Below are 25,132 nucleotides of genomic sequence, written 5' to 3'. Positions count from 1 at the left end.
TGCGCAATCTTGACAGCTATTTACACGACTCCAGGCAACTAATTCACTAGCTGACATCCCCTGGAAGGACACATATGCTCTGCTAACTATGGATGTGACATCGCTTTACTTAAACATACACCATGATCTAGGCATTAGATGCGTAGAAAACACACTAAGGGAAGACCATACACTCCAACCACCACAAGTCTTATTTCCGCTGGAAAGCCTACGTTTCATTTTAGAAAACAACTTTTTTATTTATAATGACCACACATATCACCAGTGTCGGGGGACCGCGATGGGTACGAAAGTGGCACCGGCTTTTGCTAACATTTTTATGGGACAATTTGAAAAAATACACGTCTATAACAACCAAAGGAAGGAAATTATCTATTACAAAAGATATATAGATGATGTCTTCATCATCATCTGGGACGGCAACGAAACTTCAGCACTAAAATTCTGTGAAGAACTCAATAATATCAATTGGGGGATCTCTTTCACCCCAAACTTTAACAAAACCCACATAGACTTCATATACATCTCAATTACCAACACAAACAATACCCTCACAACAAAAACCTTCTTCAAGCAGGTAGACACAAACAGCTACATACACTACAAAAGCTTCCATCATAAAAAATGGCTACAGAATGTGCCATATAGCCAATACAAGCGGGTGAGACGCAATTGTACAGAAGATATAGATTTCATACATCAAGCTAAAATAATACAGAAGAGGTTTATAGACAAAGGCTACCCAATAAAGCTCTTAAAAAATGAATACAAAAGAAGCCTTAAAAACACGCAAAAGGAGTGCCTTACCAGTAAAACCACAGAAAAAGAAGCAACTCAGGTAGAAAGACACCTTAACCTCATCACACAATACAACACATCAAATAATGCTATACGTACAATACTGACAAAACATTGGCATATCCTGAAGCAAGACCCCTATCTGGAAAAAAATTTACCAAAAAAAACAATGATTACATACAGAAGAGCCCCCACTATAAAAAGTACCGTGGCCCAAAGCAAACAAAAGCAAAATACTAAGACAGAAAGGAATAGTACACACAAAACAATAGGCAGCTATAAATGTGGAGTAAAACGCTGTCTCTGTTGCAACATTATCACACATAATAGCGCGACTTTTTCATCCACAAAAAATGGCGCTACCTTCAAGATTAAACATCATTTGACATGCCAGAGTAGCTATGTCAAGTCTTCAGGATATTCCAACTGGACACTCTAGTTCCTTTTGGACTGAACAAAATCAGTGAAACCATCTTGTAACACTCCACCGCCCCCCAAAAAAATATGACAGTCCGACTCCTTTCCATCTACATCTATATGCGCATATACACAAGAGTGTACATATAGTTTTACTGATGTATAAGCCCAATATGGATATACATATATATTAATCTTTTTGTTTTGTTTTGTTCCTTGGATCCCAAAAAGAATTTTGTTTTGGGACCCCGCTTTTTATACACTTTTTTATAAACTTTTTTATAAACATTTATTTTTATTTATATATATATATTTATATATACATTTCTAATACACGTCTTTTATATCCAAACTGTGACCATATATATAGATATATATATACATACACGTATTGCTACACTAAAAATCCATCCCTACTGTGGATGGGCAAGTAAATATTTCCTCTACTTGTTAAAAAATACCGAACAAGATTGTAACCCCACACCCATACATATACGCCCCAAGCCCAGAATCGGAGCTCAAACCCCTTTACACACACATACATATGTATATAAAAATACCCCTCTATGTTTTTCCTCCTCTTCCCACTAGTATGTTTTTCTTCCTCTTCCCACGAGTATATACCCCCCCTACTGCCAAATATATACGTGGGTCCCATAACGCTTTTCTCCCACATTCCGAACCAACCACCGGTGCGGCACCCGTGCACGCATCACGTGTGAAATATAGTATATATGATATATATAAGATATACCCTAAAATCCATTTAGCGCAGAACTGCATGTAAGCTCTGGATGCCATAGAGACGGGCACCATGCAGTACGAACTCCGCCCTGAAAAATGGGTCGGTTAGATCATCCACAAAGAACATGTCACGCCTACTCCTAGGGAGCATGTCACAACATACCGCCCATAAACATCACGTCATGCGATGTTAACTCCGCCAAAAGATCGCGTCAGCAAAACATTGCGTCATGATTTTATAACCCCACCCAAAGATCGCGTCAGCGAATACTTCCAATGCACCTTCTGTGGGCGTTACCCTGGTCACGGAGACCTCACACTACCGCCCACGTTCCCTCCCTCTCCCCGCCCCCTCAGTCTTTTGAATAGTCTTTTTGGTCACGGAGACCTTGCTCACTACCGCCCACGTTCCCTCCCTCTCTCCGCCCCCTCAGTCTTTTGAATAGCGCGCCCAAATAGAGACAATAAAAGAGACAAATGAACACACCCACAATGTATAGACAGACCATATTTGTCCTGATGAAGGGGGCCGTCCGCCCCTGAAACGGGTAGACAATACTAGTAATAAAGATCCTTTTTACCCAACAACCGACTCCTGACTTCTTCTGCAGCAGCGCCGTCTTTGAAAAGGTCCAATTTTTCTCTTCATCCATTACTCATTGCTTTCAAGGGGAGACTCATTTTCCGCCAGTATGTTCCCTCTAAAGCGGGCGAGTTATGGCGTGAAGATGTACAAAATTTGTGAGAGTACCTCAGGGTACACTTACAAGTTTCCTGTGTACGAGGGCCGAGATTCCCATATTAAACCCCCAGAATTTCCCCCCCACTCTGGGTGTTAGAAGGAAACTTGTGTGGGACCTTATGCACCCAATGCTAGATAAGGGATACCACCTGAAATCTTTTTATGTACATCATTTTTCTGTCTATTTTTGCCACCCACTGTACTGTTCATTATTTCTTTATCTTGATTTATTGTTTATTTTTTTGTTACCATGTGTTAATTATCTGATTATACCCTGCATCCTGACCCCCTGAGGAACCCACTTTGTTGGGGGAAACGCGTCGGGTCTTAGGGGTTTCACCCCCCAAACACCTTTAGGGTAATTTTGGGCTATCTAGCCGAGGAATGCGGACATAGAGTCTCCACCATTGGGATTCTTCTCTGGGCTGAGGGGTACAGTAGGGTGATATAGGGTACATTTATTTACCTCCCCTGGGACCCAGGCCCGTTCCTTTCTGTATGTATATCTCATTTCTACCTTTATTTTTTGTATCTTTGAACTATCAGGGTGATTGATTGGCATTGCAATCCAATCATAGTTTAGGTAATAGGTTTTAGATTGATATAGTAAACATTACAGTTTTAAGGGTCTTATATATAATTTATGTGGATTAACTATTTCTTTAATTAGACTCACATATACAGTTGCAAGAAAAAGTATGTGAACCGATTAGAATGGTATGGATTTCTGCTCAAATTGGTCATAAAATGTGATCTGATCACAACAATAGACAATCACAGTCTGCTTAAACTAATAACACACAAAGAATTAAATGTTTCCATGTTTTTATTGAAAACACCATGTAAACATTCACAGTTCAGGTGAAAAAAGTATGTGAACCCCTAGACTAATGACATCTCCAAGAGCTAATTGGAGTGAGGTGTCAGACAACTGGAGTCCAATCAATGAGATGAGATTGGAGGTGTTGGTTACAGCTGCCCATCAAAAAACACACACCAGTTCTGGGTTTGCTTTTCACAAGAAGCCTTGCCTGATGTGAATGATGCCTCGCACAAACAAGCTCTCAGAAGACCTACAATTAAGAATTGTTGACTTGCATAAAGCTGGAAAGGTATAAAAGTATCTCCAAAAGCCTTGCTGTTCATCAGTCCACGGTAAGACAAATTGTCTATAAATGTAGAAAGTTCAGCACTGCTGCTACTCTTCCTAGGAGTGGCCGTCCTGTAAAGATGACTACAAGAGCACAGCGCAGACTGCTCAATGAGGTGAAAATGAATCCTACAGTGTCAGCTAAAGACTTACAAAAGTCTCTGGCATATTCTAACATCCCTGTTAGCGAATCTACCAGGGGCGTAGCTATAGGGGGTGCAGAGGTAGCAGTCGCTACCGGGCCCAGGAGCCCGAGGGGGCCCAAAGACCCTTGTGCCACATAAGAAGACACTGGTATTATGGAAAGTGCATGCTGGTCAAGTTACACCTCTGGCTGCAGGGAAGGGGTTAAGTCAAGAATTTGGCATGAGGGGAGTTGGGGGGGTGCCTTTTTTTAATTTTTCAATGTTTGCCTCCCTGGTCACAAAGCACTGAGGGAAGGGGGGCCCAAGCTGAAATCTTGCACCAGAGCCCATGAGCCTTTAGCTACCCCCCCCTGGAATCTACAATATGTAAAACACTAAACAAGAATGGATTTTATGGGAGGATACCACAGAGGAAGCCACGGCTGTCCAAAAAAAACATTGCTGAACGTTTACAATTTGCATAAGAGCACCTGGATGTTCCACATCAGTACTGGCAAAATATTCTCTGCACAGATGAAACCAAAGTTGAGTTGTTTGGAAGAAACACACAACACTATGTGTGGAGAAAAAGAGGCACAGCACACCAACATCAAAACCTCATCCCAACTGAGAAGTACGGTGATAAGGCCATCATAGTTTGGGGCTCCTTTGCTGCGTCGGGGCCTGGATGGATTGCTATCATCGAAGGAAAAATGAATTCTTAAGTTTATCAAGACATTTTGCAGAACTTAAGGCCATCTGTCCACCAGCCGAAGCTCAACAGAAGGTGGTTATTGCAAAAGGACAACGACCCAAAGCATAGAAGTAAACAGAATGACTTAAACAGAAGAAAATACGCCTTCTGGAGTGGCCCAGTCCTGACCTCAACCTGATTGAGATGCTGTGGTATGACCTCAAGAAAGCGATTCACACCAGACATCCCAAGAATATTGCTGAACTGAAACAGTTCTTTAAAGAGGAATGGTCAAGAATTACTCCTGACCGTTATGCATGTCTGATCTGCAACTACAGGAAACGTTTGGTTGAAGTTATTGCTGCCAAAGGAGGTTCAACCAGTTATTAAATCCAAGGGTTCACATACTTTTTCCACCTGCACTCTGAATGTTTACATGGTGTGTTCAATAAAAACATGGTAACATTTAATTCTTTGTGTGTTATTAGTTTAAGCAGAATGTGATTGTCTATTGTTGTGACTTAGATGAAGATCAGATCACATTTTGTGACCAATTTGTGCAGAAATCCATATAATTCCAAAGGGTTCACATACTTTTTCTTGCAACTGTATAACCCTTTTGAATACCAGAACATATGCTAATGAATTAGTTGTACTTCCTCAGAGATGGCCTGTCGCAGAGCCTCCGGTACCTGATATGATTTCAACCTGATTTTGACCTGAGGCTCAGTGACATATGGAAGTGCGTCCAGGGAGGTCTTAGAACACATCCTTTCCTGCTGACGAACTCCCTGGCCTCCTGAGTCTGTTTAGAGGAGAGGCTGTCAGCAATCTTCACTGTGGCAACCGCTTCCCTTACGTCAGACTTAGGGGCCGCAACCTCTCCCCCTAGAAAACTCAGCCGCGGGCTATCGTCAGTACTGGTCTACCTATCCTTCCACTGTTTTAGAAAATTCACATGGTACACCTGCTCCAGCTTCCGCCGCCCTGGCTGGTGTCCCTTATAGTTTACTTCTCCAACCTATTCGAGTACCTCGTACGGTCCCTGCCACCTAGCTAGTAACTTACTGTCCACTGTGGGTACCAGAACCAAAACCCGATCTCCCGGGTTAAAGATCCGGACCCAAGCCTAACAATTATACAGCTCGCTGAGCTGCCTCCATATGTTCCATTACCAGCAGCAACACGGTTTCCATACGTTCCTGCAGCTGGGTGAAGTATTCAACAACACTTTTATATGGTGAGGGTTGTTGCTCCCACGCCTCTTTGGCTATGTCCAACAGACCACGTGGTTGTCTGCCATATAGTAGTTCGAAGGGCGAGAACCCAGTAGAGGCCTGGGGCACTTCTCACACTCCGAACATAAGATAGGGCAGAAGGAGGTCCCAGTCCTTTCCATCCTTAGCTACTACTCGTTTTAACATAGTTTTCAACGTTTAATTAAACCTTTCTACTAGGCCGTCAGTTTGCGGGTGATAGATGGATGTCTGTATCTGTTTGATATTCAGCAACTTACAGAGCTCCCGCTTGACCTTGGACATAGGTCCCCTGGTCAGTCAGAACCTCTTTGGGTATCCCTACTTGGTAAAACATCTCCATTAACTCCTTTGCTATGAGTTTGGCCGAGTTTTGCGCTAGGCCCCGGGCACCACAAACTGTTCAACAGGTTCACCCCACAGCTGGTTTACCCGATATAGCATATTTTGGTGGACTACAAAACGGGGAAACATCGACTCGGCCCCAGGTTGTTGGGGCACACTATCAAGTATTACCACATTCTCCCAGGCCCAGGATAGGGTTGGGTCTTGGCGTTGGGCTGTACCAAAATTCTCCCCGGAGATGTTGAGGTCTGCCAACCCAGGACCTGGTGGCAACTCCTCCACGTCTCCCACCATTACCCTATGCAAGGTTGTCTCCCCCTCTTCCACCGAAGTGGCGGTCACCCCTACTGCTGGCCCTTCGGCCTCAGGTTCCCAGGGTTCTGGCCGTCCCCCTGAACAAGGCCGATCTCCTGGGTTTATTCCTGGCTCAGGGGTATCCTTAACTCGCACAACTGGCCACAGGTCAGGGAAACCTGAAAAGTCTCTCCCTATTATGAGTTCATAGCGGGGATTTGTGGCGACTGCCACTTCGTGGGTCCACCTGCCGGCCACTCTGGTTAGAGACACCAGCACGGTGGGGTAGTCTTTCATGTCTCCATGAATGCACATCACCCCAACTTTCCGGCCAGTATACTCAGCGGACCGCACCAGGGTAGCCCTTACCAGGGTCACCAAGCTCTCTGATTCCAGCAGCGCCTCCGCTTGAGTGTCTCTCACTTCCACCTGGCACAAGTGGTCTAAAGCCTCCGGGGTACCTGTGGCACACAGTTTCCTAGCATTAAGCGATTGTCGGTAACCACAATTAGTGTCTATAGGCTCAACCTGATGGGGACACTCAGCCCTGGTGTGGCCAGGTTCCTGACACCGCCGGCAGATTAACTGGGTCCGGCCCATAGAGGGAACCTCCCAGGGGGGTTTCATTGGCTCATACCGGTGGGCCTGGGGTTGGGAGTTCTGGAGTTTACCTGCCCTCCTCCCAAAAGAACCCCCATTTAGATTCTTGGTGGCCTCATAGCGTTCCACCAGGTCCACCATTTTCATGGCATTTCCAGGAGATACCTGTCCGATCCAGTGCTGGGGAGGGGGTGGCAGTGCCCTCCAGAATATGGGACTCAGCACATCAGGCTGTAGCCACTTTTGCAAAAGGTGGAGTAAGTCATAATACTGGGGTCTCGCAGGCTCAACCGGCTTAAACCGCCACTGATGTATCCGCTGGGCCTGGACCAACACATTCACTCCCAGTCTTGCCAAAATCTCACCCTTTACCTTCGGTTAGTCGGCTGCTTGATCGTCCAGAAAGTCGAAATACACCCGCTGCAACTCTGATGCCAGGAAAGGAGCGACATTCTCAGCCCACTGGTCTCAGGGCAGCTTTTCCCTGGTGGCCACTTTCTCATACATCGTCAGGTAGGTTTTGATGTCGTCTGCGGTGTCATCTTAGGGATCACTGCACTGACTGCTTTCCGGGCATCGTGGACTCTTGGGGTTGCTCCTGCTGTCTGCAAAGCTATCACGTGTTGTAGCAGCAACTGGTTGGTCTCTTGCTGCTGCTTATTAGCCTCCTGTTGGTGCAGGTTGGTCTCTTGCTGCTGCAAATTAGCCCCCATGAGTGCCTTGACAACAGCCTCCATTTTGTCGTGGGGCACGGGTTGAAATACAGCTGGTTTAATGTATGACATACAACTGTGCCCAAAAATGCAAACCCAAAAATATATTGGCGTTCACCCCAGCCTCACTGCGCTTGCCCGCATCCTCCACCAATTGTGGGGATTCGCTCTGGTAGTTAGGACTAGTGGATGCAGTATAGAGGCAAAGTACACAGTTCTTGAATCAAACAGCTGTGTTTATTCACACATTGGTGTATAACAAAATTCAGATAAGATGTATCACAAAATGCAGGTGGCTTGGTGTTTGTTCACACACAAGGAAATTCCATAAACAATAAAAGTCACCTTTTTTCCTGGGTGTTAATTCACACCCTGTTAGCAGTTCAGCCTTATCAAGTACTACACCTTTAGAGGGGCCTGAGTCCTCCAGCCTGGCTCAAACCTCAAATCCCAGCACAGCCCTCAGTTCACAGCACACAGACTCCTGAGCTCCACTGTCAGAGGTAGGTAAATCCACCACACCTGGCAGTGCTGGTTGGTTTTTATGCCTGGCAAAACCCGGCCTAGAACATGGGGAGTAGTCACCCACCCAGCACTTTGACTACTCCCAGTAAGAGCCGTCCCGGATCAGCTATGACAGCCATGCTAAATCTCAAAGTGTCAGTTAGCAATAGCTGCTGCTGACACATAAAATACCGGCTCTTACTTCACCGAGGCCAGGAACCTTGGTGACACATACCTTCCATCCACGATGATTCCAGCACGATGATTCCAGGTACCTTCTTACACGGGGCAGAACAATGGTTAAGGCTCCATTCACACGTCCGTAGTGCATTGCGGATCAGCAACACACCCGGCCGGCACCCCCATAGAAATGCCTATTCTTGTCCGCAATTGCGGACAAGAATAGGACGTGCTCTATTTTTTTTCAGAGCTGCGGACTGGAAGGTCGGGACTGCGCTGCGGAAATGGGGATGCAGACAGCACCCAGAGAATGAATGGGTCCGCACCCGTTCCGCATAATTGCGGAAAGGATGCAGACCTATTCTATGGATGTCTCAATGGAGCCTAAGGCAGGCGTGAACCCAGCCTTAACATATGCTTATTTAAATTATTAGGATTATAGAAATATGTCCAAAATCATTTTCATAAATAGTTACAGGACAGTCTTGATATTGATGGACCGGCATCAGAACTTATTCTGTTATATTACTATTTCTAATAGGTGATTATATTACAATGAGATGAGCAAATCTTTCAGTCTTCTCTTCTTCATTGATTCCTCTGGCCTTTACAAATTTCCAATCTGACGAGTGATTCCTCCCATTTCTAATTATAAGAAGGATGGAAAAAAAGTTAAATGTAAAGTTGTACATTAACCAAGTACCACTCACGCAGTGGACCAGTACAGGACATGGACTCTGGCCCATTAAAATAAGAAAAGCATTGAAACGAGAAGAGGGAAGATGTGACAGCTCCAGGGACCCCCTCCCGTTCTTCTGCATAGAACTTGCAGAGCAGCTGTTCCTGAGGATGCAACGATTAGCGGGTTGGTAATAAGGATGCAGCAGCTTGCAGGCATCCAGCGATGGATGTGGGTAATTATAAAGATCCCCCGGGAAAATAATGACACCAGACAGACACATTTCTGCAAACCGCAGGGGCTTAATTAAAGCAGTGGGGGCATTTTATAATGAGGGGGGTAAAGATGGGGGAGAAACGAGACATATATGAGAGAGACATAAGGTCGATAAGAGAAAGAGTGATGGCATCCGCAATATCTGGTACATAACACAGTACGGTATAGAAAGTGTCATAAAGTTCTGCTTAGACATCCTGGACTGGTGGCTGAAGACCAAAACCAGTAGAGAAATTAACAAATTTATACATAATCTTTCATATTATATTGTATCACTTGGCAAAAGCAAACGTTTAAAACTGTAATACCTAAATTGCCAAATTGTCCGGCTCCTGTCCATCTTCTCCTGCAGTGAGAACATTTCACATGTTTTCTCGGTCAGCAGGGGCTTTCAGCACTACTTCTCCAGTATGTTCTGAACAGCTGGAGAGCAGATGATAAATTGTCTCCAGCCCTACAGTCTATGTATGTCATAACGGGGTATGGGACGGTATCCAGCATGACCTCGCCACAGTGGAATGACAAGAGTGTGCCATCTAAGGATGAGACGCCCTACTCCATGCTGCTGCACGCAACGCACATAGCTTGGTGTTTTGACTGCTCAGTATTAAGAAGGGACAGCCTCAGGCAATGCTAATTCCTATGTAATGAACAGTGACCTACTGACTGTAAAGTACCACGGATAAAGCCATACAATAATAGCTTCCTCTGTATGAGACGTGTAATAAATACTGCATACACAGGAGTTCTAAGATATCATATACATCAACGTCATGTGCATAGACATGGTGTGGAATTACTGTGGAATTAATAGTTAACTACTAATCTAATATATAAAGCTGAGTGTGTGTGTGTGTGTGTGTATGTCCGCTAATAGAATCCGCACCGTCGCATGTACAATCAAAAGATTTGGCACACAGGTACATCAGGTGTCCGGGACGGTTTTAGACCAGGTCTCAGCTCTCTAGGACGTACCGTTCCCAAAAAATGCATCAGCCAATAGAAACTTGGTCACATGACCCCTATCAGCCAATAGAAGCTCGCAGGTCCTCCAGCCTCCACATACACAGTTTTACTCCAGGTTTCCATAACAACCCAGCCATGTTTTTTTACTGCTGTAGGCTAGCTTTAAAGGAAATCTGTCACCAGGATAATCGCTATTGAAGTTAAGCCATGGCCTAATAGCACTTAGTACTTTATTTTAAGATGTGCCTTTGTTCCAGCAATAGATGTTTTTATCCTCTTAAAATCCAGTTTATTTGGTATGCAAATGAGCCAGTAAGGTGTGGGCGTTACTCTTGCAGGAAGGAGCCCAGACACGCCCCCTGCCACAATGTGTCCACCCTAAAAAGACGAACTTAAAACCCCCGCCCTCAGGTCCCGCTAATCCGCACCCCTGATCCGGTTAGGCAACACCCCCTCCACTCCTCAGCCAATGGGGATTGAAAAAATGAAGGTAAAAATCAACTTCTGTCAGCTGCGGAGGTGGAAGAGAGGGTGACTTTCCCCTGCAGCTCACACTCAGCCAGCACAGTGCTCCTGTCTTAGAGTGAACTGTTCAAAAGGACACGCCCCGATCCAGTTAGACCACGCCCTCTCCCACTCCTCAGCCAACAGATATTGAAAAAATTTAGTTAAAAATCAACTTCTAGGACCCGCTAAGCCACACCCTGATCTGGTTAGGCCATGCCCCCTCCCACTTCTCAGCTGACAGGGATTGGAAAAATGAAGTTAAAAATCAACTTCTGTCAGCTGCAGGGGTGGGAGGGATGGTGACTTTCTCCCTGCAGATCCCACTGAGACAGCACAGTGCTGCTGTCTTAGAGGGAGCTGTTCAAAAGGACATGCCCCCTTACCCAGTTAGGCCACGCCCCCTCCCACTCCTCAGCCAACAGGGATTGAAAAAATGAAGTTAAAAGTCAACTTCTGTCAGCTGCAGGGGTGGGAAGGACGGTGACTTTCTTCCTGCAGCTTACACTCAGACAGCACAGTGCTGCTATCTGAGAGTGAGCTGTTCAAAAGGACATCCTTGTGTCCGTCCAGGCCCTGCACCAGACGCAGGGCAGGGAGTCTGATAGTCTGACTGTCTTGGCTAAAACCAGACCTCTGGCCGGTGCAGGCTGCTGTGGAGGTCAAAGTTAAAGGGAACGGCCTGCTATGGAGGTCAGTGTTAAGTGGCAGATTGCGGTAGAGGGTACTGTTAAGGGGACGGGGTGTTGTGGAAATCACTGTTAAGGAGATAGGGTACTGTGGAGGTCACTAATAAAGGGGCGGCCACTGTGGAGGTCACTGTTAAAGGGGGCGGGATGCTGTCGAGGTCACTGTTAAAGGGGCGGGCTGCTGTGGAGGTCAGTGTTATAGTGGATACTGTCGATATCTTTTAACGACACACACAAACATTAAATGAAATAGATGAAATATATCCGTGCAAAGCCGGGTCCTTCTGCTAGTTTACATATAAATGTGCCCATGTCTCCCACGTGTTTCTCCTTTTTGACCAAAGTCCCTCTGTCATTTTTTGTTCTTTAAGGTGCCTCTCTTTGACCTGGGAAATTAATCTGCATTAGTAAATTTATTAAACTGCTCCAGAAACGACTTGTCCACCTTTATATTAGACCTCTACTTACATATTTTAATTTATTTAGTGCTATTTGGACCTTAAAGGCTTTGTACATCTTCTGAGGCATTTTCTTTTATGATTGCATGTTCTTAATTTTTGGCTAAAAATATTTTTTTCAATCGGCCTTTGTTAAAAATATTGAGCTGTTTTCACAAAGGGTTAACAGTTTTTTGTTTTGTTTTTAAGCTCTGTTATGCTACTGGTATTTTCACTCTTTTGTGCTGGTTGTCACGAACCAACGGGTGTGAACCCACTGTACCACGTGTCCTACTTCCTTTAAGGGAGTTATCTAAGAGAACCCCTCGATTCTTCATAGTACCCCTGATGGTGGGGATAGACTTTCCCGAGGGTAACACCAGGTTGCTACCGCTTCAGGAGGATAGGCACATGAGGCATCTGGTCCAGGTGGACCAGGAGGTACCAGGGAAAGGTACCATAAGTACAGGCATAGTCAGGCAGGCGGAGTCATTACCAGGAGCAACAGTGCAAGACTGAAGGATGAGGCAGAGGTGTAGTCAGACAGGCAACAGGTCAGGGCAGATGGCACAGGTACAGGTCAGGCAATCCGGATCGGCAACAGGAGAGTCAAGGCTAGCAGGCAGGGATCAGATGGGTAGCAGAATCCAATAACACAAATACGAGTCAGGAACACAGGAACACAAGTGGTTATCAGGAGCTTTAGCAGAGCACAAGGACCTTGACACTGAGGCATCTGGGAAGGGGGCTATGCGCATGAGGGCTAGGATTGGTCAGCGAGGTCTCATGACCTAACCCATAAAACCCAGGAAGTGACGCCCACCGGCCCTTTAGGAAGTGCTGCAAAAAACCTGCAGCAGGCATACTGTGGCCAGGGCTGAGATTAAACTATGGCGCTGACCCTCAGAACCACAGCACCTACACAAACAAAGCACAGAGCTGCAGCGATGAATGAGAGCTCTGGGCACAGATCACCGCTGAGCATGGCGCCCCGGACCACGGTGGTAAGCAGAGGAACAGCGGCGCACAGCAGCCGCTGTTACATCGGTCATCCAATAAACCTTATTGCTAAACTACTGAGAGGTCATAAACACTTATTTAAGCCACATTCTTATCAATAACCTAAGAACTGAGCTACAATGAGTATTTAGCAGGTCAGAAAGCAAAGATAAGGAGTCTGTCTGCTCTTGGTCTGACGGAAAAGACACTAAATCCAAAGGGTGCTACTAGAGCATCTCAGCTCTGTACAGAAAAAAGGACGCCATATTTAATTTAATAGAGATGAATTTTAAAAATATTTTTGCTCAAAATGAGTACAATGTATTAATAAAAAAATTGCCTCCAAAGATGTACATAGCCTTTAAATTGTCTATAATCAGATGATTTTTGTGCTTATATTTAAAGGGGCATTCCAGCACATTAAGAAAGCTGTCCCAGGGACTGTACATGCTGTTAATCACTGGCTGCAGCCATGAACCACCTCACACAATGATATGTAAGTGCCCGTCTTTAATCTTTCAAAAAGTTGGGTGGTATGTGTCCCCGAACATTAGCTGTATAACTATAATATGGGCTTGCTTGCTTTTTTTCAGGCCTACCAAAAACTGTATTTATTTACCACGATGTGTTAATGGGATTTCTTCAAATTATTTTACTTGAAGACCTCGGCAATACTTTTTCGAATACTATAACAAACAGCCATTGACAAAGGCCAGAAAGCATCCTTTATTCTACCATGAATGAAAGAAGAGGTTTAAAGAGCAGTCTGCAAGTGCTGGGATTCTCCTTTATGTTATATTGTAGAGTTGGCCTGCTTTGCTTTTCTTCACTAGAACATCAACCTGGACACTGTGGTGAGTTACAACAGTCAAAATGCAGCAAAAACTAAAAGTGTGGAAGTAACCTGTTTTCCCTATGCTACATGCCTGACAAAAGAGCATTTCCTCCTAATTTTTTTTTTACCACAGTCCTTTTTTATTGCAATAGTCCCCAGAAAATAAGCCAATCACAGTTTTTTCCAAGAGGTCAGCTGTTATCTGTGGTGGAGCCTGCCAGCAAGTCATCAATTCATCTGTAGCACCCCCACAGTCGAAAGGAAGAATTACACATTGGCTATTGAAATGAGAAGGGCTAGCCAGTTTATATCACTATCTACACATGGGCTGGTACATGCAGTTAGTAATAGGCTTTATTAAACTATTGCCAGTGATGTCTGATAGTTTAACATGAATAATTTAGATTCACACGCCGGTCCCCTGACTTGCATGCTGGCACTACACTCAGAACACAGTCATTGATGGAGGATTCTGTCCAACAGTGGCCACCATTCACATAATGGGGGCGGCCAGTATGAGTGAATGGAGGCTGCTGATGGACAGAACCCTCCATCAGTGGTTAGGTTCCCTGCACAGCCCTGGCATGCAGGTCAGGGGCCTTGCACGATTAATTCATATTAAACTATCAGACATCAGTGCCGATAGTTTAAAGAGGTTTTCTGAGATTTTTTTAACTGTTGACCTATCCTCTGGATAAGTTATCTGCATCTGATCGTTTGGGGTCCAACAGCCGGGACTCCCACCAATCAGCTGTTTGAGAAGGAGCCTCTGCCTACTCTCAGCTCACCAAGCACAGCGCTGTTCAATGTATAGTGTCTGTGCTTGGTATTGCTGCATACTTCAATGGGGCTGAGCTATGCCTAGTCCATGTGACCAATGAATGTGACATCACTTGGCTTAGACAAAGCTACAAAAAAGCCATGGCACTAATGCGAGTGCCAATGCCTTTTCAAACAGCTGATTGGTGGAGGTACTGGGTATCAGACCCCCACCAATCAGATTATGATGACCTATCCAGAGGATTGGTCATCAGTAAAAAGATCTTGGAAAACCCCTTCAGAAATGCTTATTATTAGCTGCATGCATATGCTGTGAGCTAGACCCAGGGTATGCACTCTGACGCCAAATTATGCAATGGCTGGGTCAGGTGTAGGTGATAGTCTATAGTTTTGTTCATGACGCAAATTGCAGCGTGCGCAGGGTACAATCACAGGACCCTTTCAGGTGTTGTAACTCACGTCCCAGATTAGGAATGCCAGAGTGGTGTAATGTCTCTGTATGCTAGTAGTAATGGTTTCAATGGTGTCTTCTACCTGGGTACAGCTGGACTCCTGCATCCTGGCTCACTTGCAATAAAATGAGTCTAGTGCTAGTAGGAGTAATAGAGGGATTTGCTGCAGAAATGGAGATCCAGACCCTTGGTAAAGTTCAAACTTGTCTTTACTGATTGTAACTTTCATCCAAGCAAGATACAGCTTTAGTCTTAGATCCTAGCAGGTATTCGTAATGGTTGGCAGGAATTTATCTTTTGCTCTATCAACCTGGAGCTTGCAGGAAAGGACGTCTGCTTGTTAGCTCTATACTGTGGCAGGAATTTGGCTTCTGCACTCTCTATCTTCTGCTGTATGGGGACTGACTAGCTGAGGAGGAATATGGCTTCTCCTGGGTCTCTGGACTTTACTCACAGTTATCTTCTCAGGGTATGCTTTCTTCCTGTAGCTGGAGTTGTCTGCTTGCTTGGCATCCAGCTGAGGCTAAAGGGCTCAGGCTGGGGATGATGATCAATGTCTCAGCCGAGCCACGATCCTGGTTTGGTTCCCTATATCTGGGAGCTCCTAACATGCACACCCCACCCCTAGCAGGGGGTGGGCTACACTACTTCTAACTTCCTTCTCTCCCATGAGGCAGGGGAGCTAAACTGGAATGAACTATTCCAGCTTAGATGTGCTAAACTGAACCTAGCTCCTTGCTAGAACATTGCTGCCACCTGCTGGTGAACATGAAGAATGACAACAATATACATTTAACAAGGCTTATTATGCACAGTTATGAGGATATAATGGGAAATTACATGAGATGACAAGGTAAATGCTTTTAACAGATTGTAGCGGGGTAGATTAGTTTAGTAACACACAACTCTGGGGTGTTACACATAGCCATATCGGTGCAGCTGCCAGCAACCTTCTTTAACTGGCAACTGCTGTTCCCTGCTACCACCCAGAAACGTGAGCAGTCCTAGTTTGGATCTGAATTATACAGTATATATTTGTATCTGGCTTACTTTTTATATCTAGATGGGTTGTCTCACTAGCTCGTGTGCATTATAATGCTGTATTTTACAGGGCTTGTTTGTTTTTGTCCTATGTATAGTATAATTCGCACAGGACTTGGGGCACTTTGAATCAGCAACCTCATTGGTTCTAATTTTTGATATCTAGAGTATTGCACCCTACTTTGCATCTTTTGGCACCTGATGAACCCAATGGGGGAAACATACCGGAACACTATAGGGTATACTTGGGAGATAGTAGGGGTAGGTTCCAGTGCAGGGTACATCCACCATTAGGGTGTTTCTCTGTTATCAGGGATAGTAATGGTCTCCTTAGGGACAGAACCCCTCGCCTCCTTGTTTGGACCACTTCTGACCCAGATGTCTGTCATTTGTTTGGCCTATTATCATTTCTGTTTGTGAGGGCCCATTCTTGTTATCTTCATGAAAGGTGTTTTAATCTATTTATATTAAAAGTAATGTTTTACAGATCATGCCTGCTGTGCTTCATAGTAATATAAAATGACCAGCCCCTTTAAATGCTGGAATCTCTAGGGACAGAGTCACGCTTTTTGGGATAATGTTAAGAACACTAACCTGTAAACAGTCACACAAAAATATCTAATATACAGTTCATGTTTCCATGTGGTCTGAGCATTAGAATGATATTGCATCCATCAGATATATGTAAAAATATACAAATTCAATATAATTTTTTTTTAATCACAGCATTTACTACAATGACAAGAGATATAAAAATCTTCAGTTATCACATTGTGCCTGCAAAATGACCACACTGCATGAAAGGTACCATCACGTACACATAAGCTAGTTGTGAGTAAACCCTATTCACTAGTTAAAGAGTTAATTAAACATGAGAGGTGATCAGAGCTGATGGAAAACACACACCGCGTGCTCACTTTATCTGCCTCCTCCATAAATTATCAATGAATATTTTCATTCAGCCTACAAGTCCTCTCTGGGCACAGGAAGATGCTATCTTCTCCCTGCATCCTGTGCCGGGGTCCCAAGTGCAGACACATAGTCCGTGAGTGGCTTTTTATCAGGGTTATCACTTCCAGGGATGGATAATGCCACTCATATGATCAATAAAGCAAATCAGAGCAATCTATCCCTATCTGAGTACCATCAGTAGCCCCCGCTCTTCCATAATTATTCTCATGACCATCATGGGAGTGGGGGTTGCTGCTTGGATTTAATGGGACAATTTACTGGTTTTAATACATATTCTGGAAATTAATAATACCTGGTACATTTATTATTTTATATATTTTCATATAGTCATAGCACATATATTCATAGGATATGGAAGGAACAGAATAGTGGTAGTAATTCTAATGAATTTGATCTCCTGGAAACAAAGTAATGGCTTCTATGGCAGCTAAACCAGTGTTGCATTGCAAGAATGGGACTATGTGAAGACGATTGTAGATCTCATCCTGTTAGGCAGGTTTAAGAATTTTGCAACACAATTGAAACTTCATATCAAAGTCCAGCTTAGGGGTTTGGATCAATATCAGATAGCAGAGATCTGACTCTCACCACACCCGCTGATCAGCATCCTCTTCATACTGCTGATCCGCAGGGGCTGTGAGAGTTGGACCTCTTCCAATCGGCAGTATAAAGAGGCTGTGGTGATCTCAAGCCCTTAGGCCTCTTCCTACGCCAGTAGCATCACGTTCATCATCACATGGCGTAGGTGTAGCTCATTCCCGTTCAGGTGAATGGGGCTGAGCTGCAATACCAAGCACAGATATAATACTATGTATGACACTGTGCTTGGTAAGCTGTGAGGAGGCTGTGGCACTCACCACTCACCGTGCAGCTGATCTACAGGGGTGCCGGGTGTTGGACCCTCTATGATCTCATGTTGATGATCTACCCTGAGGATAGGTCTTCAATATAAAATTCCTGAATATAAAATTCCTGGAGAACCCCTTAAATACTTTAGTATCTGACTCATTAACTTATTCAAATTGCCCCCTCCAACTGGGTACACCCTGTTAATATTTGAGCAGATCATAATGTACAACTTATTTTCACTTAATATGCAGTATATCTACACAGTGATACAATTAGCACCCTTATATAAATATCCCCTTACTTTTATACCCTACTATTTGAGCTCTGTTAGGTACTAGTATGATCCCTGTTTGGTAGGTCATCAAATCTATACATCTCAGGGGGTTGTCATGTTTTGGTCACTATGTACAGGGAACTGTGGCTGCTGTTATGGAAATCCTGATGTAATGGACAGTGGATGTGGATCCACTCTACCATCTAACTGGTTTGACTTTGTGAAAGTCCTAAGGGCATTATCCCAGTGATCCCCTGGTTTTAACCCTCTAAACCGTATACAGGGATGTTTTTAGCTGCATGGGACCCACCAGGTCACTACCTCTTGGAATAGTCCTAGTGGAGCTGACCCATGGGAGTCAGAGACATTTGTGTGAAGCACTGAGCGGTCAGGCAATACATGTAACATAGTAACATAGTTTATAAGGCTAAAAAAAGACATCTGTCCATCCAGTTCAGCCTGTTATCCTGCAAGTTGATCCAGAGGAAGGCAAAAAAAAAAAGATGTGAGGTACAAGCAAATTTTCCCCACTTAAGGGGAAAAAAAATTCCTTCCCGACTCCAATCAGGCAATCAGAATAACTCCCTGGATCAACGACCCATCTTAGTAGTGTGGGGTTTCAATGTGGTAGATAGGGTAAGCAGGCGCAGTACAGAGGCAAAATACAAGTTCTTAACTCAAAATGTCAGTGTTTATTCACACTTGAGGCAATTGCACAAAACAGCACGTAACTTTGCAGTCTTAATGTTAATTCACACACAATGGAAAGTTTATATAACACAAGTCACCTTTCTGGCAGTTCTGCTTCCAGTAGTCCACAGCAGGCTTTAGGGGACCCATTTCCCCAGTATGCTGCTCTCAGCCCTTCAGCACAGCACAAAGCCTCAGATTCCAAAAAACAGAGACCTCTCTGCTGAGCCCAGCTGCCTATTTAAGGACAGCCAGGTGCTGCCAAAACCCAGACCGACACTTAAACTCCTGTCCAGTATTTGACCTCCATTCTTTACCATCCATTCTTTACTTCCAGTATTTGACCTCGCCTGGCTGGAAACCAGCCCAGCCTCACATGCTGGGAGGAAAATACCTGCCTTGCCAGATACAACCCCTCACTGTGTCACATACCCCCCCTTTGTTCAACCCTGAGGGGGTGGACACACGCCAGACAATGCACCTGAGACAGGGCATCCACGTTTCCCAGCAACTGGCCTGCTCTGTGTTCTACTTAAAGTTCTGAAGAGACAAAAACCCTCTGTTGACCCAGGCATTCCTGTCTTTGGTCTGGCTCGTCCACTGGGGAGTGGTCGGTCACCAGGCGGAACTTTCTCCCCAACAAATAGTAGCGGAGAGACTCGAGTGCCCACTTGATAGCCAGGCACTCTCTCTCCACTATACTGTACCTGGTTTTGGCTGGGGTGAGCTTGCTGCTTAAAAAGACAATGGGATGCTCCTCCCCATTGACTTCCTGAGACAGTACAGCACCAAGGCCTACTTTGGAGGCACCCGTTTGTACCACAAACTCCCTCTTGAAATCAGGCGTCACCAAAACCGGTGACCCACACAGAGCCGACTTCAAAGCGGCAAAAGCCTCTTCTCCCCGCTCATTCCAGTGAACCATCACTTATTTTCGTCCCTTCAAGAGCCCTGTCAAGGGCGCCGCTAGAGTAGCAAATTGGGGAACAAACCTCCTGTAATAGCCCAGCATTCCCAGGAATTATTTTATTTGCCTAGTGGTTACAGTTCGGGGCCAATTCCATATTGCTTCTATTTTGTTTACTTGGGGTTTGATGGTTCCGCGCCCAATGACATACCTCAGGTACTTAGGCTCTTCTAACCCTATCGCACATCTTTTTGGGTTAGCGGTTAAACCAGCTGTCACGACCATAGTTATGGCCGTGACTCCTTGGGAGCCGCATAACATTTGTGTTTTCCCTTCTGTGGTATTGGAAGGGTTAACTCCCTTTCTGTGTGTGTGAGTCACGGAGTGTCTGATTGTTGGGTGTGGCCTCTTGGCCCTATAAAGCCTCAGTTGTAGGCAGTAGTCAGAGAGGGTGCTTCAGCCATGCTGGCTGGAGACATCCTCCTGGTTACTCACCAACTGCCAGTGGGGGCCATCCTTCTGGTCATAGCAAATACAATATCTCATTTGGTCTTGAAGATGTGTTTGGTTTTATGTTTGTTTATTGCACCTATGGTCCTGGGTTCCCGTGTGTAGTGTGTTGTGTGCTGAGTCCTGTTGTCTGTGGGCTGTACTTCCACATGGGTTCCAGGCTTTGTGTCTGTGGCAGGTGAGAGTTATGTTTGTGGCAAGTACCTGCCATTGCCATACGTTGCATTCGTTCTCCCTTCCTTGCAGCTTGGCCAGTGAGACTCCTGTTCCTCCGTATCCAGAAGGAACAGGTTGTCTTACCCTGACTCCTAGCCCAGGGACCGGTCGGAGGGTGAGTTAGGGCTCCGAGGTTCCTGAGCATGGGTCCTCCTACCTTAAAGGTCGGCCCATGCAGCTAGGAGTTAGGGTCAGGTTAGGGATGCGATAGGAGGTGACCTGCTCCCTAATCCTGTGGTCCTGGCCGAGCAGCGACCATCTTCCACCATCGCACGGCTGAGGGTTTCCCCCATCCTCAGCCGTGACACCAGCTTTCCGAAGGGAGTCCACTACAGCCTGCACTTTGGATGGGTGACTTTCCCAGTCGGTACTGTGGATGACAATATCGTCCAGGTAAGCCGAAGCGTACCAACGATGTGGACGAAGCACAATGTCCATTAGTCGCTGAAAAGTGGCGGGGACGCCATGCAGACCAAAGGGTAAGACCTTATATTGATATAGCTCCTCAGACGTGATGAAGGTGCAGTGACCAGGAATGGGTTCGCTGACACCACTTTAAAACAGTGGCAGCGTCAGGTGGATAATATATCCTGTATTTGTCGTGACGCCAATTGCAATGTGTGCAGGGTACTATCCCAGGATTAGGGATGCCAGAGTGGTGTAATGGCCTATAATGTCTCTATAGTTTGGTGGTAGTTGTGTCACGGTGTCTCCTACCTGGGTACGGACTCCTGGCTCCTGGCTCACTTGCAATAAATTTGAGTGTAGTGATAGTAGGAGTAATAGAGGAACTTGGCAGAATAATTGATGTCAAGACCTTTTGATGAAGTTCAAATGTTTCTTTACTTGAAATAACTTGCATCCACGCAGTATACAGCTTTAGTCTCTTGGTCCTAGCAGGTTTTGGCAATTATTGGCAGGAATAAATCCTTCTGCTTTAAATGTGGAGCTTGCAGGATAAAAATGTCTGCTTGGTAGCTCTGTAATTGTGGCAGGGTTAGCTTCAGCACTTAGGCCTTTTTCACACGGGCGTCATGTTTTTGGCCCGGATAAGATGCAGGTGCGTCACGGGAAAATGCACGATTTTTCTGCGCGAGTTCAAAACATTGGAATGCGTTTTGCACGCGCGTGAGAAAAATCAGCATGTTTGGGTTAGGTGTTGTATAGCTTTTATTATTTTCCCTTATAACACGGTTATAAGGGAAAATAATAGCATTCTTAATACAGAATGCATATTACAATAGGGCTGGAGGGATAAAAAAAAATTTAAAAAAATTTAACTCACCTTAATCCACTTGATCGCGCAGCCCGGCTTCTCTTCTGTCTTCTTCTTTGAAGAATAGGACCTTTGATGACATCACTGCGCTCATCACATGGTCCATCACATGATCCATCACCATGGTAATGGATCATGTGACGGACCATGCGATGACCGCAGTGACGTCACCAGAGGTCCTTTTCCTGTGCACAGCATAGATGAAGACAGAAGAGAAGCCGCGCTGCGCGATCAAGTGGATTAAGGTGAGTTAAATTATTACTATTATTTTAACCCCTCCAGCCCCATTGTACTATGCATTCTGTATTAAGAATGCTATTATTTTCCCTTATAATGATGGGGTCCCCATCCCGATCGTCTCCTAGCAACCGTGCGTGAAAATCGCACCGCATCAGCACTTGCTTGCGGATGCTTGCGATTTTCACGCAGCCCCATTCACTTCTTTGGGCCCTGCGTGGCACAAAGAGGAGCATGCTGCGATTTTCACGCAACGCACAAGTGATGCGTGAAAATCACTGCTCATGTGCACAGCCCCAAAGAAATGAATGGGTCCGGATTCAGTGCGGGTGCAATGCGTTCACCTCACGCATTGCACCCGCGTGGAAATCTCGCCTGTGTGAAAGAGGCCTTATCTGGCACTTTCTGCTTTGTGGGGACAGACTAGCTGAGGAGGAATTGGCTTTTCCTAGGTTTCTGGACTTATCTCACAGATGCTTTCTCAGGGGATGCTTTCTTCCTGGAACTCTGGAGATAGTAGCTTGGTAGAGGCGTGTAGTAACACAACTCTGGGGTGTTACAAAGGCAGTTTTCTCTTTGGCAGCCTCCGTTAATGGCACCTGCCAGTACCCTTTCGTGAGGTCCAAAACAGAAAAATACAAGGCTTGTCCTAACCTCTCGATGAGCTCATCCACCTGGGACATGGGATACGCATCGAATTTGGAAACCTCATTAAGTTTTTCGAAAGGCGTTACAAAACCGCAGCGTCCCGTCCGGCTTGGGTATCAATGCTATAGGACTGGCTCTTTCACTTTTTGACTCCTCAATGACGTCTAGCTGCAACATTAGCTGTACTTCCTCCGATATGGCTTGTCGCCAAGCCTTGGGTACCCGACATGGTTTTAATCGGACTTTTGCCTGAGGCTCAGTGACAATGTCATGCTGGATTATGGAAGTGCATCCAGGGAGGTCCGAGAACACATCCGTGTTCCAAATAACAAACTCCCTAGCCTCCTGAGTCTGTTTAGAGGAGAGACTGTCAGCAATTTGTACTGTGGCAGCCGCCTCTCTTGCATCAGACAGAGGGGCCGGTACTTCTCCTAGAAAACCCGGCCGCAGGCTGTCTTCTTTACAGGTTTCCCTATCTTTCCACAGTTTGAGTAAATTCACATGGTAAACCTGCTCCGGCTTTCGCCGCCTTGGCTAGTGTACCTTGGAGTTTACATCTCCAATTTTCTTGAGTACCTCGTAGGGCCCCTGCTACCTAGCCAGGAACTTACTGTCCACGGTTGGCACCAGAACCAAAACCCGATCACCCGGGTTAAAGATCCGGACCCGAGCCTGCCAATTATAGACCCGACTCTGGGCTCGCTGAGCTGCCTCCATATGCTCCCTAACAAGAGGAAACACTGTCTTTATCTGATCTTGCATCTGGGCAACATACTCAATGACACTTTTATGTGGAGTGGGTTGTTGTTCCCATGCCTTTTTGGCCACGTCCAAGAGACCGCGAGGGTGTCTGCCATAGGGCAGTTCGAAGGGCGAGAACCCAGTAGAGGCCAGGGGGGACCTCTCGCACTGCTAACATGAGATAGGGCAGAAGGAGGTTCCAGACCTTCCCATCTTTAGACATTACCTCTTTCAACATATTTTTTAATGTTTGGTTAAACCTTCTACCAGACTGTCCGTTTGCGGATGGTAAACGGACGTCTGTAGTTGTTTTATGTGCAGCAACTTACAGAGTTTCCTCATCACCTTGGACATAAAAGGGGTCCCGTGGTCGGTCAGAACCTCTTTAGGTAGTCCCCCTGGGGAAAACATCTCCATTATCTCCTTAGCTATGAATTTGGCCGAGGTATGTCGCAGCGGCACCGCCTCCAGGTACCGAGTGGCGTAGTCTTGAATAAATAAGATGTGTTGATGTCCTCTAGTGGTCTTTGGTACTGGGCCTATGAGGTCCATAGCTGTTTGGTGAAACGACACTTCGATAATCGGGAGAGGTACTAGGGGACTACAAAATTGTGGCTGGGGGCTAATTATCTGGCAGGTCGGGCAAGACATACAAAACTCTTCCACTTCTTTGAATATGCTGGGCCAGTAAAACCACTGTAGAATGCGATCCTGAGTTTTCTGCAGCCCCAGGTGGCCCCCGAAAACGCGTTGGTGGGTTAGATCTAACACAAGCTTGCGATAAGCCTTGGTGACCACCAACTGTTTAATAGGCTCACCCCGTGGTTGGTTTTCCATTATAAAACATATCCTGATGAACCACAAAACTGGGAAACACTGACTCTGCCCCAGGTTGTTGTGGTTCACCATCTACTATTAACACAGTTTCCCAGGCGCAGCATAGGGTTGGGTCCCGACGTTGGGCGGTACCAAAATTATCCCCGAAGACTTTGAGGTCTGCCAATTCAGGACCCGGCGGCAAGTCCTCCACTTCTCCCACCATCACCCCTAGTACTGGCCCTTCAGTCTCATATTCCAGGGGTTCTGGTCTCCCCCTTGAGCCGGGCCACTCTGATTGGATTACCCCTGTCTCATAGGTATCAGTCACTCTCATAGCAGTCCACAGTGCTGGGAAGCCTGGGAAGTCTCTCCCTATTATAAGTTCATAGTGTAAATTTGGGGGAAATGTCGCTTCGTGAGTCCATCTGCCAGCCCCTGTCATTAGAGACACCAGGGCGGTGGGATAGTCCTTTAAGTCTCCATGGATGCCCATGACCCCGACTTTCCGGCCAGTATATTCCGCTGACCGTGCCAGGGGAGCCCTTACTAGGGACACCAGACTCCCTGAGTCCAGCAGAGCCTCCACTGGAGTGTCTCCTACCTCCACCTGGCACAGGTGGTTTAGAGTTTTTGGGATACCTGCTGCACACAGCATCCTCGCATATAGCGACTGACGGTAGCCATAGTTAGTATCCATGGGTTCCACCTGATGGGACAGTCAGCTCTTACGTGGCCCGGCTCCTGACACCACCAGCAGACTATCGGAGCCAGGT

General features: G+C 45.7%; 1 long non-coding RNA gene across 2 annotated transcripts in view; it reads left to right on the top strand.

The window, feature by feature from the left end:
• LOC122922183 overlaps positions 1–25,132 on the top strand; it is a 102,399-nt gene that overhangs the window by 40,295 nt on the left and 36,972 nt on the right. Inside the window, exons 1-3 of one of the 2 annotated variants that reach the window (XR_006387106.1) lie at positions 9,330–9,427; positions 13,518–13,608; positions 13,706–13,966. This is a non-coding gene — a long non-coding RNA (uncharacterized LOC122922183). Of the gene's footprint in view, positions 1–9,329; positions 9,428–13,517; positions 13,609–13,705; positions 13,967–25,132 lie in introns of those variants that run through there. The other variant, XR_006387107.1, reaches the window with a different exon arrangement.

This window comes from Bufo gargarizans, chromosome 11 (genome assembly GCF_014858855.1).
Source record: "Bufo gargarizans isolate SCDJY-AF-19 chromosome 11, ASM1485885v1, whole genome shotgun sequence".
NCBI classification, from domain to species: domain Eukaryota; kingdom Metazoa; phylum Chordata; class Amphibia; order Anura; family Bufonidae; genus Bufo; species Bufo gargarizans.
This window is presented reverse-complemented; position numbering and strand designations above follow the sequence as displayed.